Source organism: Nycticebus coucang, chromosome 4 (genome assembly GCF_027406575.1).
Source record: "Nycticebus coucang isolate mNycCou1 chromosome 4, mNycCou1.pri, whole genome shotgun sequence".
Taxonomy (NCBI): domain Eukaryota; kingdom Metazoa; phylum Chordata; class Mammalia; order Primates; family Lorisidae; genus Nycticebus; species Nycticebus coucang.
The window spans coordinates 5615052-5634305 of NC_069783.1; positions in this window are offsets into that span (position 1 = coordinate 5615052).

Consider the following 19254-nt stretch of genomic DNA (forward strand, 5'->3'; position numbering starts at 1 on the left):
TCGAGGTCCCACACATGGATTGTGACAAACACACATATACCTTGGACCCAAGGGATTTAGTTGTGCCCCCCAACACAAAACAGAGTCAAGGAAGGTCAGTGCTGGAGGCGCATAAATGATTATAAATTCAATCTCTTTCCACTAAAAAAAGGCAGCAAGTTCTTGAAAATGCCCAGTCTTCTGAAGCCTGCTGTCTTTAGTAAGATGGAAACCAGTGCCAAAAGAATGCAGGCCAAAGATAGAGCCTGCTGGTCCAGCAGGGCCGCAAAGCCTGCAGCCCATTTTGTACAAACCCAACTTAAAAAGGATTTTTACATTTGTAAAGAATTATGAAAAACAAGAAGAAGAATGTGTTATAGAAACCTGATGTGGCCCACAAAGGCAAAAATAGTTTCTGGTTTTTGCAGAGAAAGTTTACTGAGTCCTGACGTTAGCCGTTCGCCTGCCACCGTGGATCTACACTGGAATTAGCAGCAGCTAAGTCTGAAAACAAGTTTATCCACTCGTATAATTTAATCAATAAATCAAAAAAAGGAAAAAACGAAACAAAAATACCAGTGCCCCTGCCCAATTCCAGCCTGGACCAGCTAAATCAGAATGGCTAGGGATGGCAGTCCCGATGACAATGTCTAAAAGCTCCCCGGTGATTCCCGTGAACATCCAGGGTGCAGAGCAGTGGTCTAAGGAGAAGGTCACGTGCCTCATTGGGAAACAGCTGATGTTTTATTGAGGAAAAAGACCTTACTGGTCCTATGCAGCAATGAACATCAAGGTCCACTGGGGCAAACAATAGATGTTTAGAAAAAGAAAACGAACGTTTCTGCACTGTGAGTAACAGGTCATTGTCGCCTCTGGGTGGAGATGGTGGATGAGCGAAAGGGTGAAGAGAGATGGAGAGAGGTGTTACGGGAGCCGGCTGGACACAGCGGGATCAGATAGTCCATGAAGCCAGGCTGGGGATGAAGGGACCGGATTTCTAGCTGTGGCTTGTCAGCTGTCACTTGCTCTCTGCTCACACATAGCACCTTTCTGTGATGACTGAACCGTCAACAAAGGCTGATCCTGCAAAGTCTGTGTTGATAGCATTTCAAGAATGGAAACAACAAGAGGAGACAGTAGCCGTGGGCAGGGAACCAGTCAGGTGGGTGCTCGGGAATCTAAGTGGTGGCCGTGAGCACCCTCAGAAATCGTGGGAAGTGTCTCTGAGGGACGTGGCTTCAGGCTTGAGTCACTGGATCTGTATCTTAAAGAAAAGAAGTCCCCAGAAGATGGAGGAACTTCTTTAAGAAACATGGGAGCTACACACCCTGGGTTTAACATAGATTTTTCCTGCAGATCTGTACCCCACTGTCCCAATACACATTCCAGCTTCCATCCACCCTGAAATTGCTCCTACCATTCCTCTGCCAAAAACAGCATCCTTCTCTCAAATACTTAAAAAAGAGTGCTCTGAGGTTGTGGAACTTCTGTGGGTGGCCCCACATCCTCCCTTCAAAGATCAACCTCCCCTGCCCTGGCAGGTGCAGCTTCTAATTAAGTGTTTCACAGCCCTAGGAGGAGAGAAACAGGGTCAGGAAGGCCCTCACTGCCTCCTGTCCCCGCGGAGGTCAAAAGCCAAAGGCACTGGGACGCTCTAGGAACGTTTCTCACACGTGCAGAGGCCCCCTCAGCTGAGTGACTTGCCCACTGACATGTCATTCTTAGAAGCAAAAAAATGGTCCATGATCCACTTCCCAGGGAAAGAAGGAAGCAGGGGGAGAAAGGAGGCTGGATGGGTCAGCAGGAGCCTATAGCATGTGAGGCGCTGAGTGTGCCCCGCACGGGGACTTTCCCAGCACCGCCAGCCTTGCCACCTGCCCACCCCTTCCTTGGGACAACCAATTAGCATCTTCAGTAAACATTAGCATTCCACTGACTATAGCTTAGTTCATCGCCCAGACTGGTTTCCTAGGAAGTAGTAGTCCTCAGACTGGTATAAAACCAGAACACAACAGAGGGGGGTTATGTAAAAATACGAGTGGAGGGAGGGACTAAAGATTGCCCTTGAGGCGGCTCCTCATCATCTCTTAGTCCCTAATTCAATTTCTAGACTTTAATTTCTCTTCTACCACCAATAAGTTCTACTCACACCCTGAAAAACCAATTGCACAGACCTGGTGCCTGCCCAGTGTAAAGTGCACAGCTAGGTGTCTGCAGCAGACGTGGACGTCAACCAACCAGCCGCTGCTTCCTCCCAAGTAGGTTACCCTGGTCCTTCTCGTCCTCCTTCTCACAGCCGTGCCGCCAATGTGTACACATGTCCAAGTGTGAGCACAAACACACAATCTTTCATCTCCGTGGAGTTCCTTTGTAATTTAGGCTTGAATTATAGTCTGAATCTCGTTCCTTTTCCTAAGGGTGTAGTTTACCCCCAGCCACCTGCAGGCACAGTTACCCACTGTTAAGCTTTTTTGTTTAGTTTCTTCCCCAAATCCATTCCCCAGAAAATTCTGGTCAATCCTGGATCTCAAGTACATAAGAAAGAGATGTCAACTGTTTCTGCCAGATAATCTGGGATGTTTTATAGATGCCAAATCAGAAGCACAGCCCACAAACAATGGATTCCACCAGAATCTGAGCCAAAACATGATGATTAAATTTGATCTTAGTCTCACAAAAAAAGTGACAATGAGCGTAGGACACTGTAAATCAACAGGATGCATCTGAACAAATGAACGGTAGAAAGCAGATTGAGGCCACACAAAACCATGGAAAGTAACATGCCAGTGCATTAAATGGTTGAGCAAAGAATCTTCACGAAACTTAAGAATGGCAATGTGGAGTGGTCCAGAGGTCAAATGCGGCTTAGATTTCAAAGCCGGGAAGGCATTCCTGTTGCTCTGTCACTCCACAAAGACAGAGGTGGGTTCTGCTGACTGTAGTGAGCAGAAGGCTGGGTGGGGAGACTTATATTTCAATACCACACTCAGAGGATGGTGACCGAGATCACGTACTTAGCTTATTTCTCCTATCCATAAACACTGAGTAAGCACTTGCAATCCCTCCAGCACTGTGGCAGTTGTGGGGACAGCGCCACGGTAGAATAAGACTCCCCGGACGCCACATCCTCCTCAGATGGGCCCTTCCATGGGCACGACAGAGGATGACCATCTGCCTAAGGAAGCTGCAGATGATGTCCAAGAAGATGAAGCATTTGACCAAGGCTGGGAGAAGACTTTGTTAAAAGGCATGAAACCCACCATTCATGAAAATAATAAACTCTGGGGAAAGAGAGAGAGAGTTTTAAGAAGACAGATAACCTTCAAGGTTATCATATCCAAATAGAGAACATAGATTAGAGCAAGGGGCCTGGTGTGTGTGCAGGTGGGTGGGCATGTTGTACGAGCTACCTGAGAAGTTTGGGCTTCATTCAGGACGCAGCAGTGCTTAAAGGATGAGGAGTCATAGCCACCTTTGAGAAACTGATAAAATGCTCTGATCTTTCCCCCAGGGGGAAAAATAGCACACAGACATCCTCACGAAAATTTATATCACAATTTCAAATGTTGGACACTTCCCTTGAAGCTCACCTAGGGATCACCAGTTTATAAAAATGTGCCGTAGACAGCATGAAGCCAAAACTGACTGCCAGCGGGAGACTGACAGATCTGAAGACAAGCATTATTTACTCAGGACGGTGTGAGCCGAGTTTCATTATTGACATACATTGATTAGCAAAGGCTGTATTTGTCCTCGTTACTTTCCACACAAAGTGACATCTAAGGAATCCTTCTATTCCTCATCATCTGAATGTAAGTTCCGATAATCTGTTTCTTATTAAACCTTCTATGTGCCATATTACAACTGCACAAAAGTCAGGCTCTGAGAAGGGTGGGTTTTTCCTGAATATAAGGACATGGAAATGGTAGTTATGTGAAGATGGTGAGATTATGGAAGGTTTTTCAATGTCCTTCATGGTGTTATGAACTTACTAATTTTATGTATGTGTGTGCATGTATATATATGTAGTATATAAAGTGTATATATATATATATATATATATACTTAGGGTGTGTATAAAGAGAGAGAAAATATATTGTGTGTATTTGTGTATCTATTTGATATATGTATATATATTGTATGTATATACATACACACACTATATATATGTATATATATTCATATATAAAAGGATTTCATCTTTCCCTTCCCCAGGGTAGCTCTGCTTGTGCAAAAGCAAAACACAACAGCCCCCCATTCACTTCTCTCTCTTTCTTATCCTCTCTCCTATGAAATGTGACTTGGAAAAGATGAGAGCATCTCAAAGATCAAAGTTGACCTTCAAGGTTATCATATCCAAATGCAGAAGCCACAGAAGGCCCATTATGTAAATGCTGGCTCAGAGTCCAGTGAAGGATCTCTCCAGTACTGCAGGGAAACTGACCAGAAACTCACCCACTGCTGTCGCAAAAATATGACTGGGCTCTTCCTATTAGAGCCAGAGAGAACATGGGAATTCCCCGCATTATTTTTGAACTAATAATCTGTCACCTGCCTACAAATAGCTGGCCAAGTCACCTCTACCTCGTCACCCGAGGCCTCCTACCCAATACACATGCCAAGGTTAGCTGGCAGTGTGAGCCCCACCATAACCATCCCCCACTTTTCCAGGCCTCAGTCTCCACTAGACTGATTTTACTATAATAATTATCAAACAGGTAGACAGACAGAGGCAGGTATGCTCCCTAGGCAAATAAGCCCATAAAATTTCCAGAGAACCTCTGAGTCCATGTGACAAACAACTGCGTGTCGATGTAAATCAAAAGGCCCAGAGGTTCTTTTACTCTGTGAAGAATTTTATTGGCATATTCTGAATAGCTGCTCTTTTCTCCTTCTACTAGGCAAATTGTACAAGCTGAAAGTCAGCGTTTAACTGGTCAGATTCCACATGAGCCGTTCACAACATCGTAGGCTATGCTGGAGTCGCAGTCTACCAGGGCAAAGCAAGGACATCCCACCCGGGACACAAGTGGCCAACCAGTTGATAAGACAGAAAACTGCAGCCAAGATGGTCCAGGTCACTTCCCAGCGATGCTTCCCCTGCCTTCCCAGGGGCACCCCATGCAGATTGCTGCCTGGGGACGGGGACGCTCCCAAGTGATTGGTCCTCCTGTCCCTTCCCACAGTGTTTCCATGAAAAGCTCTGGCTACTCTGTTTTCCCTCTTCTAGATGCTTCTGGGAGGAACCCAACCTCACACCTGACTGCTTCTTAAGACTGCAGGGTCTGCCAAGAAAGAGAACACAGGTGGCCCTGGGGCCAAGGGCCTCATAACAGGCTGGACTCCCAGGACCCAGAGGCCTCTCAGAACCTTCCCAAAGGTGGCCCAGCCAGAGTCAGATCAGAGAAGATAGATGTGTACTCAGATAAAAGGACAAGACAGTGTTGGGGGAGGGGATAAATCCTCAAAGCTTGGGACATCTGGAAACAAAAATCCAAAGAACCAAAGTTTAGCAAGAAGCAAGAGGAATCAGTAATTTTGCTGTGAGGAGGGCTGAGATAGCTAAATCTCATTCTTACTGGATACAGGACACAGGGACCTTGAAGGGGTGACCCGGACCAGGAAAGGATCTTGGTTGATCAGAGTGTCCCTGGCACATGGCCGTATGACAAGCCTGGAGCTTTGAAACCGATCAGAACTAGGTCAGAATCATGCTCACCCCCTTGGCTGGCTGTGGACCTGTATGTGTGTCCCAGCATTGAGAGTGAACGGCTCCATAGAAGGGTGGTCACAGCTATGTCACAGCTTGGGAAGATCTGTGTTAACACACAGACAATGCCTCTGACAGTGTTTTGCACACAGTGGGACTGTCGCAGGTTGTCACTGTCACTGGTGTTGTCTGAAGATGTCCTGTGCCAAAGGCAACCTGTTTTCCAAGTATTCCTTCCCCCAGTTCCCTCCAGGCCCAGTACTCAGAATTTTTAGCCCAGTACTCAGAATTTTCTGGGAGACTCACCCACAGAATCCTGCTCCCTTCAGGCTAAGACTCCAGCCTGTTTTCTCCTTTCCAAATCTACTGGGCCTCTGGTACCTACAGAAGACTTCTAGAGAACCATCCCTGCCTCCCCAGCCCTAGGTAACATAGAAAAAGACCATTCTAAGGCAGGACCAGGGGCCTGGCTGGTATCAAAAACCATTAATCCACAGCAGGAAATCATCAAAAACATAACTTATTTTGATTCAAGTGTTTGAAAGTGGGTTCAGAAGAAACTGATAAAGTGATTGAGCAACTTGGACTTTTAAATAAGATAAATGTGAACCCTAACATGAGTTTTCTCTACATACTCTTCCTCCCTGCCCCCATTCTCAATGGCAGACATGTCTTCCTGCCCAGCGTCCAGACCCCGGCCCTGCCCCTGTCTCTCAGGACTTGGCATCAACCCTCTGATGTCTCCCTACATCTTTAATCCCTTCCTTTCTCTCAGCTGCTCTCCTCTGACTTCGCAAATCCTATTCCAATTTTCCCAGTCCATTGGTTACCTTGAAAACTAAGAGATGAAGGTAACCCCCCTTTTATTCTGCCTTGGTCTTCCTCTCCCTCCTTCCTTCTGGTTCTAGAAAGACAGAAGACCTCCCAGCAGTCCCCTACCTCTGAGGCTTCTCTACATACCACCCCCCTCTCTAACCTTCATTATCCCACCTCTGACAGCGCTACACTTTCCTCTTGTTATGTTGAGTATTTCATTACAGCATAATCATCGCAAAGCCTTGGGTTAAGCTGATTCCAATACAGAAAGAAAAGGTTAATAAGCGTAGACACAGTAATTGCTCATATATCTACCCACATGTGCAGCAAGCCCTGCTGCAATGGCCAAAACCAGCAGAGAGGTGCCCTGCCCAGCCTGCCAGAGCGCACCTGCGGGGAGCCCGGTGCCATGGAAACCTGCTGGAACGAGGGAATGCAAAGTGCCAGGTCCTTGCGCAGAAAAGACGAGGAAGCTGAGCACTATCTGAGGAACACAAGCCACTGTGGAAGGAAGGATGAAAGATCTGGAAGAGAAAAAGTAACAGTAACAATGAATCTTTAGGAATCAATAATCCAATGGCAGGGATGTCTGGTTAACCATAAGATTGGTCGGGATTCAAGAAGAAAGAAAAACATCCTTAAAGTGTGAAATCGGATAGCTGCCCAGATACAGACAACAGGCAAGGGTCTGACAAGTTTCATTGATATAACCAAAGGAGCCAAATGATACGTTTCTCAAACAACCTGACATTTGCCCTCAAATATAGGAAATGACATTGTTGTCATCAGTCGACTTCAAATGTTGCATCTGTCAATGGAATGAACGGGACTCCTCAGCCAGCGAGATGTTCTATATTTCTGAGCAATGTTTTCACATGTTGCAAACCTAATTAATTTGGAATTCATTGTCTGGTCCCTTGTGTTCTAAATGAATGAGATTTCTGTGCAGTCTATCAGAGTAACAGCTTCATGTCCCTCCTTCATTTCCTCAGATGCTCAGAGCCAAAAGGCCTTCCAACCAGAAAAATAAAATAAACCATATTCCTTATTTTTGATAAAATGTTAGAGTCACACATCCAAATTTCAAAGATAAGGACAAAGTATGAAATCAACATGTGAGCCATTTCTTAGTGAAAATATTTTTCATAACCTTTCCGCCCCCTGACCAACAGATGCACCCCTGGAGGCCCCAGTTTCACCCACCTCGCTGAGCTTGGCTGTGGTCTGCTCCTGCCTGGCCCCTGGGTCCCCCAGCCCAGCCCACACCACCTGTATCTGTCCCCCACTTTAGCCAGAGTGCTCTGCAGGAAGTGCACACCCACTGTGGGCCCCAGCTGCTGCCCTTCCTCAGGAGCGAGGAGCTAACCCCTCAGTCTGGTTCACAGGGGTTTCTAGAACCCAGTTCTCCTCTGCCTGACTCACCTCCCTCTCCAGCCAGGCCGCACCTTTGGCCCCGGTGGGCCCTGCCGGATGTGAGGCTCCCCCAGTGGCTCGCCCCTCTTCCTACTCTGCAGACCTTGATGCAGTCCTCTGTTTTCTCTCCCCTGAACCACCCCATTCCCCCACCCAGACGGGTCATAGCTCCTCTGCCTGTCCTTCAAAGTAGTACAGAACTCTGTTGTCCAATTCACTGCCGGGTATTTACTTGTTACACTGACTTCCCAGCTAAGTGTAAGATCTTGGGTTCGGGAGAAGCATGTTATCTATTTTTACTCACTTTTGTATAGGTCCAGTCACTATGAGTGTTTGGAAAACACCTGGTAAAGAAAGGTCATAAATGAAATGGGTGAATGAAGGAAACTCGTACTTGAGCTAGGCCGCTCATTAGACAAAGCCTGAGGTTTTATTTGTTCCCTGCTGTCCTACGAGGCCACACCAAGTCGCATTTCCAGTCCTGGACCTACAGGGGCACCCTTTACTTCTCTTTCCTCCTGCTCCAGAGAACTGGGCTGTGACAGCCAGTGGATACAACATGGCCTTCCTCTACTGCCCAGGGAGATATAGATATACCTGTATATATACATACATACATACAGAGTCTCATTCTGTTGCCGAGGCTAGAGGACTATGGCATCATAGTACATAGAAACCTCATACTCGTGGGTTTAAGAATCTTCCTGCCTCAGTCTCCTGAGTAGCTGGGACTACAGGCACCCACCACAATGCCCAGCTAATATTTCAACTTTTAGTAAGGATGGGGTCTTGCTCTTGCTCAGGCTGGTCTAGAACTCCTGAGTTCAAGGGATCCTCCTACCTGGGCCTCCCAGAGTGGTAGGATTACAGGTGTGAGGAACCACACTTAGCCCAAAAAATATATATATATTTATACATATATTTGCTTACTTTGTGTTGGACACTTAATTTATCTCATTTAATCCTTTCTGGGGTACAAGTATTATGAACCCAACTTTATGGATAAGAAACAATAGCCTCAGGGGAATAAAGGACTTGCTCACCATCACCCAGCCACTGACCGGAACCTCACTCTGCTGGCCCCGATGCCTCTGTCTTTCCTACCGGACCTCGCTGTCTCTGCCAGGGCAGGGGAAACCCAGACTCATTCTTGATGGGCTCAGGGGGCTTGTAGGTAACAATCCTACTTGGGAATAAGGCACCCACATTTCATGAACCCCAATTTACAAAGCAGAGTCTACCTCCAGGAGGTCAATGTGCGCAGTGATGACAGGCCCTGCCAGCCTCCCGCCCACCCTGTCTCCTCTCCTGCCCCAATCTTGTCAGCCAGATGAGGGCACGTTTCACCTTTTCTGGTGTGAAAACTCTGTCTGGTTGGGGGTCACCAATAAGTAAGTCACAATATTTCATGACTCATGGAAAGTGCTCTTAACGCCAATGCTTGGACTCTTCTTCCAGGGTAGCGGGGGACTTGGAGGGATGGCAGAGAACACAGACGCTAAGGGCCAGAGCCTCGGTCTCAAATCCTTGCCGCACCCCTTACTTTATTCCATACTGGACCTCAAGCTACTGCGTATTGCTGAGTCCCATCTCCACAGCAATAAAACAAAGCTAATAAAACTCCTCTAAAAATAACATTATGAGGTTAAATGAAGAAGTGCCTGTGAACATGGGAACCATATAAAGAAAGGGAGTTATTACCTTGATCCAAAAGAAATCACCTTTTCAAGGATTTGCCCTGGAGGTGATAACCAGCCTCCCTATGAGACGCGGAGAATGGCCCCGTGCCCCACCCAAGCCCCATCCAGGGCCTCTGCGGCAGTGCAGGAAGGGCAGCTCAGGCAGTCACAGGAATCAAATTCTCATCACAGGACCACCAAAGCCTACCAGGAAAGGAGCCGGTATTTACTGGGGCCAAAGACAGAGGACTGGAAGGCAAAAGCGGAGGGAGGGAAGGAGGAGAGGGGTGGGGCCTCGGTGTGTGCCACACCTTCTGGGAGCAAGACGTGATTGCAAGAGGGACTTTACCTAACAAATGCAATCAGTGTAACCTGGCTTATTGTACCTTCAATGAATCCCCAACAATAAAAAAAAAAAAAAAAAGAATGGAAAAAAAAGGGATATGGTTGTATGTGTGCAGAGAACACAGTTATAGAAAAGCTTAATGAGCAGTTTCAAAGTACCACTTCTTAGAGTATCTCCATTACTCAAAATTTTTCTTCTTTGCATTCTATGCCACTGGTGTATCAACAGTAGGAATTCTGTTTATTTTTTCATTTATATAGATTATTGTACCTACAAACTCTTTTCTCAAAGAAGGGGGTGAGGAAAGAGAGAGACTAGGAAGAAGGGGAAGGAACAGAAGGAAAAGGAGAAGAGAAGGAGAAAGCAGGTGTGTGCTCACATAAAGCAGATCCAGGCAGGGCTCTCACACTGGCGGGAGAGGACGGCCAGGGTCTGCCGGCTCAGTCTCCTCTCCCCACTCCTCTCCCCGCTCTCTCTTACCAGCGCATCAGCAGCCCCAGCGAGGCACATGCACAGGAAAGCACCCGAGTAGAACCAAGCCTAGTGGCTGCACGTGGCTCAGGAGGCTGTTGGAGTCCCAAAGGATTTCCCGCCCACCCCTCCTGCCTCCAACCATGCCGAGAGCCCCACATGCACACTTCCCACACCCACACCTGCCCTGAGGTCTCAGGCCTCCCCGTTCGCCTCTGCTGTATCCATTTTCTACACTGCTCTCCTGAATCCCATCTTCTTGTCCAATGTCAAGGATCATTCATTTTCTGCATGGTCCTTGGTGCTTTGTGGAAAGCTGTCCCGGTTCTTCGGTGCCTCCTCTTCCCTCACCAAGCCTTGTTCCTGCCTCCACACTGGCAATCTTCCCATCACATGGCCAACCCTCTGTAGGCCTGACTCCCAGCCGGACAACAAGTTCCTAGGGTGAGGGTGAGCTCCTCACACCTTCCATCTCATCACAGGCTCAGCACAGCGGAGGTGCTCGGTAAGTTTTATATGGAGAGTAAAGAGTGGTTCTGTGGAAAGAGTATCCAATGACTGTTCATCTAGCTCACATAAATAAAATCTCCATTTAATTTCATGAGAGTAGCATGACACAGCAAGAATTTGAGGATAGCAGTGTTATAGAAAGAGGATAATTTTTGAAGTAGACACACACTTTCAGTTCAAATGTTCTATACTCAACCTTTTGGCTCATCTTCCTCATCTGTGGACTGGGGCTGAGGTGGAACTCAATGGGCAGGCAGGCTCTGGCAGTCTGGTGCTGTCATGAGTGGGGCAGAGCCACTGGCTCGTGCAGACCTCAGCGCCTTGGTTCCTGGGACAGCTGTGGTGATGGGGTGACTCAAACACCAGACATGCTTTGTCTCACATTCTGGAGGCCATAGGTCTGAAATCAGCAGGCCACACTTCCTCTGAAACTGTGGGGGAGGGGGCGTCCTTTCAACCCTTGTCCTGGGTTCTATTATTTGCAGGAAATCCTAGGGACCACTTGCCTTGTAGGTGACTTAGAAATATAACACTTCAATCTCTTGCTTCGGTTGCCGCATGGCCAGCTTCCCTCTGTATGCCTTTGTTTTCCCTTCCTCCCCCTTTTATTTTTGTTCCCAGAATATTATAGGGTTACATGGATTGTTTTTATATGGCTTGCCTCGGGGTTACACGTGTGCCCATCATCCAGATAGTCTTCATTGCATGAATCAGGTGTGATTTCACCCATCCCCTCCTCCCCCTCCCACCTGCTTGATTTCTGGAGATTTTACTTTCATCTGTGCACACGAGTGCTCATCAGTTAGTTCCAATTTAATAGTGAGTACATGTGTTTGTTTTTCCACTCTTGTGATATTTCACTTAGAAGAATGGCCTGCAATTCCTTCCAAATTTTTGCAAAAGTCATTACATCATCTTTCTTCATGGCTGAGTAGTGAGCATACCATGGTGTGTGTGTGTGTAACTGTGTGTGTTCCACATGTTTTTTATCCACTTATGAATTGATGGACACCTGGGTTGATTCCACATCTTTGTGATTGTAACTTGTGCTGCAATTAACACTTGAGTGTGTCTTTTAGATAAAACGACTTCTTTCTCTTGGGTAGATCCCTGTAGTAGAATTACTAAATTGAATGGTAGGTCTACTTTTAGTACTTTGAGGAATGCCCACGTTGTTTTCCATAAAGTGGGTACTAGTTTGCAGGCTCACCAACACTGGTTCCTTTGTCTGTGCATCCACATTTGGGGATTTTTTGATAAAAGCCATTCTCACTGAGGTTAGGTGATTTGCATTTCCCTGATGATTAGTGATACTGAGCGTTTTCTCATTTGTTTACGGCCATTAGTCTCTTTTCTTTTGAAAAGCATCTGTGCATGTCCTTTGCTGTCTTTTTATTGGAGCTGTTTGCTTTCTTCTTGCTAATTTGCTTGAGTTCTATGTAGATTCTGAGTATTAGGTCTTTATTAGGTATGTAGCATGCAAATATTTTCTCCCATTCTTTAGACTGTCTATATGCTTTGTTGATTGTTTCTTGGCTGTGTAGAAGCTTTTGAATTTAATCAAGTCTCATTTATTTATTTTGGTCTTTTCTGTGGTTGTCATTGGGGTCTTTTTCTTAAATTCTTTGCCTAGACTGATATCTATAATAGAAGATTTTTTCCAATTTTTTTCTAGAATTCTTATGGCTCCATGCCTTAGATTTAAGTTTCTTATCCATCTTGAATTAATTTTTGTGAGTGGGAAAGACATGGATCCTGTTTCAATCTTTTACATGTGGCTATCCAATTTTCCCAGTACTATTTACTGAATAGGGATTCTTTTCTATAGTGTATGTTATTTAATTTGTCAATATGTGGATGGTTTTATATCTGGGTTTTCTCTTCTGTACCATTGACTTATGTTTCTATTTTTGTGACAGTACCATATTGTTCTGGTTACTATATTATAACTTAAGGCTGGCGAAGTAATGCCTCCACATTTGTTCCTTTCATTTAAGGTTTCTTGGGCTATTCGGGATATTTACTGCTTCCAAAGCATAGAACTATTTTTTCTAGATCTGCAAAAAGTGACATTAGTATTTTGATGGAGATTACACTGAATATGTAGATCACGTAGGTGTATGGACATTTTCACAATTTTGATTCTGCTGACCCATGAGCATAATATTTTTTTTCTATTTGTTTATGTCATCTGCAATTTCCTTCCTCAATGTTTTGTAGTTCTCTTTGTAGAGATATTTTGCCTCCTTGGTTAAAAATATTCCCAAGTATTCTTTTTTCTTTGTAGCTACTGTGAAACATAGTGAGTTTTTTATTTAAATCTCACAGGGCTGTTGCTGGTATATAGGAATGCTAGTGAATTATGTACGTTAATTTTGTAATCGGAGACTTTGCTGAATTTTTTCTCTCAATTCCAGGATTCTCTTGGTGAAATCTTTGTGGCATTCTAAATATAAGATGCTATCATCAGCAAAGCATAAGAGTTTGACCTCCCTTTCCCAATTTGGATACCCTTAATTTCCTTCTCTTACCTAATTGCTCTGGCTAGGACTTCTAGCACTAGCACTATGTTGAATAGAAGTGCTGACCATGAGCATGCTTATCTTGTTCCAGATCTAAGTGGCAACTCTTTCAACTTTTCCCCACTCAGTGTGATTTTGCCTGTGAGGTGTCATATATGGCTTTTATAATTTTGAAATGTTTACCGTCTATGCCTGTTTTGCTAAGAGTTTTTATCACAAAGGGTGATAAATTGTGTTGAATTCTTGGTCTGCATCTATTGACATGATCATATGATCTTTGCTTTTGCTTGTTTTATGTAGTGAATCCCACTTAGTGATTTACATATGTTGAACCTTCCTTGCAGCTATGAATGAAGCCCACTTGGTCACAGTGGATTATTTTTTTGAGGTGCTATTGAATTCAGTTTGTGAGAATTTTATTGAGGATTTTTGCATCTATAATATTTATTGGTGCTATAATGGTCAGTAGTTTTCACTTTTTGTTGTGCTCTTTCCTGGTTTTGATTACTATATTATAACTTAAGTCTGGCGTAGTGATGCCAAGGTGATGCGGCTTCATAGAAAGAGTTCAAGAGGATTCCTTCCTTCTCAATGTTCTAAAATGATTTCTGCAGTATGGGTACAAATTCTACTTTGTAGGTCTGATAAAATTCAGCTGTGAAACAGTATGGTCTAGAGATTTTTTGTTGTTGTGGGAAAATTTTCTATTTCTACTTCAATTTCATTACTCATTATTGGTTGGTTCAGGACTTCTATTTCTTCCTGATTAAGCCTCAGAAGATTGTGTGTTTCCAGGAATATGTCCGTTTCCTCAAAATTGTTGATTTTATGTGCATAGAGATAGAATATTCACAGATGATATTTTGTATTTATGTGGTACCAGTTGTGATATCTCCGTTTTCTTATTTGGGTCCTTTCCTTTCTATTATTAGTTAATCTAGTGAGACACCTATTAATTTTGTTTACCATTTATTTTTTATTATTGTTCAGGATTCATTGAGGGCACAATAAGCCAGGTTACACTGATTGCATTTGTTAGGTAAAGTCCCTCTTGCAATCGTGTCTTGCCCCCAGAAGGTGTGGCTCACACCAAGGCCCCATCCCCTCCCTCCTCCTTTCTCTCTCTGCTCTCCCTTTCCCCCACCCCTACCATGACCTTAATTGTCGGTAATTGTCCTCATATCAAAATTGAGTACATACGATTCACGCTTCTCCATTCTTGCAATGCTTTACTAAGAATAATGTCTTCCACTTCCATCCAGATTAATATGAAGGTTGTAAACTCTCCATTTTTTTTTATTGCTGAATAGTATTCCATGGTATACATATACCACAGCTTGTTAATCCATTCCTGGGTTGGTGGGCATTTAGGCTGTTTCCACATTTTGGCAATTATAAATTGAGCTGCAAAAAACAGTCTAGTACAAGTGTCCTTATGATAAAAGGATTTTTTTCCCCTTCTGGGTAGATGCCCAGTAATGGGATTGCAGGATCAGGTGGGAGGTTTAGCTTGAGTGCTTTGAGGTTTCCCCATACTTCCTTCCAAAAAGATTGTACTAGTTTGCAGTCCCACCAGCAGTGTAAAAGTGTTCCCTTCTCTCCACATCCACGCCAGCATCTGCAGTTTTGAGATTTTGTGATGTGGGCCATTCTCGCTGGGGTTAGATAGTACCTCAGGGTGGTTTTGATCTGCATTTCTCTAGTAGATAGGGATGAAGAACATTTTTTCATATTTTATTAGCTATTTTTCTGTCTTCTTTAGAAAAGGTTCTATTCATGTCTCTGGCCCATTGGTATATGGGATTGTTGGCTTTTTTCATGTGGATTAATTTGAGTTCTCTATAGATCCTAGTTATCAAGCTTTTGTCTGATTCAAAATATGCAAATATGCTTTCCCATTGTGTAGGTTGTCTCTTTGCTTTGGTTGTTGTCTCTTTAGGTGTACAGAAGCTTTTGAGTTTAATGAAGTCCCCCATTTGTTTATTTTTGTTGTTGCAATTGCCATGACAGTCTTCTTCATGAAGTCTTTCCCCAGGCCAATATCTTCCAGTGTTTTTCCTATGCTTTCTTTGAGGATTTTCATTGTTTCATGCCTTAAATTTAAGTCCTTTATCCATCTTGAATCAATTTTTGTGAGTGGGGAAAGGTGTGGGTCCAGTTTCAATCTTTTACATGTGGATATCCAGTTCTCCCAACACCGTTTATTGAATAGGGAGTCTTTCCCCCAAGGTATGTTCTTGTTTGGTTTATCAGAGATTAGGTGGTTGTAAGATGTTAGTTTCATTTCCTGGTTTTCTATTCAATTCCAAGTGTCTATGTCTCTATTTTTGTGTCAGTACCATGCTGTCTTGACCACTATGGCTTTGTAGTAAAGACTAAAATCTGGTATGCTGATGCCCCCAGCTTTATTTTTATTACTAAGAACTGCCTTAGTATACGGGGTTTTGTCTGGTTCCATACAAAACGCAGAATCATTTTTTCCAAATCTTGAAAGTACGATGGTATTTTAATAGGAATGGCATTGAATAGGTAGATTGCTTTAGGAAGTATAGACATTTTAACAATGTTGATTCTCACCATCCATGAGCATGGTATGTTCTTCCATTTGTTAATATCCTCTGCTATTTCCTTTCTGAGGATTTCATAGTTTTCTTTATAGAGGTCCTTCACCTCCTTTGTTAGGTATATTCCTAGGTATTTCTTTTTTTTTAAATGTGGTGAAGGGAGTTGTGTCCTTAATTAGCTTCTCATCTTCAACTGTTATTGGCGTATACAAAGGCTACTTACTTGTGGAGTTTGATTTTATATCCTGAGACATTACTGTATTTTTTGATGATTTCTAGGAGTCTTGTGGTTGAGTCTTTGGGGTTCTCTAAGTATAAGATCATGTCATAAGCAAAGAGGGAGAGTTTGACCTCCTCTGCTCCCTTTTGGATTCCCTTTCTTTCCTTGTCTTGCCTAATTGTATTGGCTAGAACTTCCAGCACTATGTTGAATAGTAAAGGTGAGAGAGGACAACCCAGTCTGGTTCTAGTTCTAAGAGGAAAAGCTTTCAGTTTTACTCCATTCAGTAAAATATTAGCTATGGGTTTGTCATAGATAGCTTCAATCAGTTTTAGAAATGTGCCACCTATGCCTATACTCTTCAGTGTTCTAATAAGAAAAGGATGCTGGATTTCATCGAATGCTTTTTCTGCATCTATTGAGAGGATCATGTGATCTTTATTTTTGCCTCTGTTTATATGGTGGATAACGTTTATGGACTTGCGTATAAACCAGCCTTGCATCCTTGGGATGAAACCTACTTTATCATGATGTATGACTTTTTTGATGATAAGCTGTAATCTATTGGCTAGGATTTTGTTGAGAATTTTTCCATCTATATTCATGAGTGAGATTGTTCTGAAATTCTCCTTTTTGTTTGGGTCTTTTCCTGGTTTTGGTATCAGGATGATGTTTGCTTCATAGAATGTGTTGGGGAAGATTCCTTCTTCCTCAACTGTTTGGAATAATTTCTGCAGTACAGGAATAAGCTCTTCCTTGAATGTTTGATAGAATTCTGTTGTTAAGCCATCTGGACCAGGGAATTTTTTGGTTGGAAGATTTTTTATTGTTTCTTTAATCTCAGTGCTTGAAATTGGTCTGTTCAGGAGCTCTATTTCTTCCTGGCTGAGTCTAGGGAGAGGGTGTGATTCCAAATATTGATCCATTTCCTTCACATTGTCAAATTTCTGGGCATAGAGTTTCTGGTAGTATTCAGAGATGATCTCTTGTATCTCTGTGGGATCAGTTGTTATTTCCCCTTTATCATTTCTGATTGAGGTTACTAGAGATTTTACTTTTCTATTCCTCGTTAGTCTGGCCAATGGTTTATCTATTTTATTTATTTTTTCAAACAACCAACTCCTTGTTTCATTAATTTTCTGAATGATTCTTTTGTTTTCAATTTCATTGATCTCTGATTTATTTTGGATATTTCTTTTCTTCTACTGGTTTAGGCTTAGATTGTTCTTCTTTTTCCTATTCCATAAAATGGCTTCTGAGTTGTTGATGCACTCTCTTTCTGTTTTTCGAATGTAGGCATCTAAAGCAATAAATTTTCCTCTCAAAACTGCTTTTGCAGTATCCCACAGGTTTTGGTAACTTGTGTATTCATTGTTGTTATGCTCAAGGAAGTTAATGATTTCCTGTTTTATTTCTTCCCGCACCCATCGGTTATTCAACAGAAGGTTGTTTAATTTCCATGGCTTTGTGTGGGGTCGAATGTTTTTGTTAGAGTTGAGTTCCACCTTTAGTGCCTTATGATCTGAGAAGATACAAGGTAAAATTTCAATTCTTTTGATTCTGTTGATACTTGTTTTGTGTCCCAGGATATGATCAATTTTGGAGAATGTTCCATGGGGTGATGAGAAGAATGTATATTCTTTATCTTTGGGATGGATTGTTCTATATGCGTCTATCAAGCACAGTTGTTCTAGGGTCTCATTTAAATCTCTTATATCTTTGTTTAATTTCTGTTTAAAGGATCTGTCCAGCTCCGTAAGAGGTATTATCGATATCGCATTGCTCAGACGGAATAAGGTCTGTTTCAAGAATCTGAGAGCATTTAAATTGGGTGCATAAATATTTAGAATTGAAACGTCTTCTTGTTGTATTTTTCCCTTGACCAATATAAATAGACCATCTTTGTCTTTTTTGACTTTAGTCACTTTAATTCCACGTGTATCTGAAACAAGATTGCAACTCCTCTTTTCTTCTGAATTTCATTTGCCTGAAAAATTGTCTTCCAACCTTGCCTCGGAGTTTTAATTTGTCTTTTGAAGCCAGGTGTGTTTCTTGCAGACAGCAAATGGATGGCTTGTGTTTTTTAATCCAGTCAATCTATGTCTCTTCAGTGGGGAATTCAAGCCATTAACATTTATTGAGATAATTGATAAGTGTGGTAATATTCTATTCATCTTATTTTGTGAGAGTCCATTGCTTAGTTTTATCATTTGCATCAGTGTGGAGGTTAGGTTCTGTCCTTTAATTTGTGAGTTATTACTTTGCTGCTGATCCATTGTGATGGTTAGTATGTAGAACAGGTTGAAGTATTTCCTGTAGAGCTGTCCTTGTTGTGGTGAATTTCCTCAATTTTTTTATATCCGTAAATGATTTGATTGATTTCTCTGTCAATTTTAAAGCTTAGCTTAGCAGGGTACAGAATTCTGGGCTGGAAATTGTTATGTTTAAGTAGATTAAAGGTAGATGACCATTGTCTTCTTGCTTAGAAAGTTTCATTAGCGAAGTCTGCAGTCATTCTGATGAATTTGCCCCTATAGGTCAACTAGCACTTACTCCTGGAAGCTTGAAGAATCTTTTCTTTTGTCTGACTTTGGACAGATTCATCACAATGTGTCTTGGAGAAGCTCAGTTAGAGTTGAGGAGACCTGGGGTCTGATATCCCTCTGAAAGCAGTGTGTCAGAATCTTTGGTGATATTTGGGAAATGTTCATTTATAATATTCTCTAGTATGGCTTCCATTCCTCTGGGGCATTCTTCTTCCCCTTATGGAATTCCTGTAACTCATATGTTGGAATGCTTCATAAAGTCCCATAATTCTGACAGTGAATGTTCTGCTTTCTCTCTTTTTTTCTGCCTCTTTAACTATCTGATTTATCTCAAGAACTTTGTCCTCTACCTCAGAAATTCTTTCTTCTGTCTAACCTGTTGCTGATACTTTCCATTGCATCTTTAAGTTCCCTAATTAACTGCTTCAGTTCCTTCAGCTCTGCTATATTCTTTTTATATTCTTCATATCGTTCATCT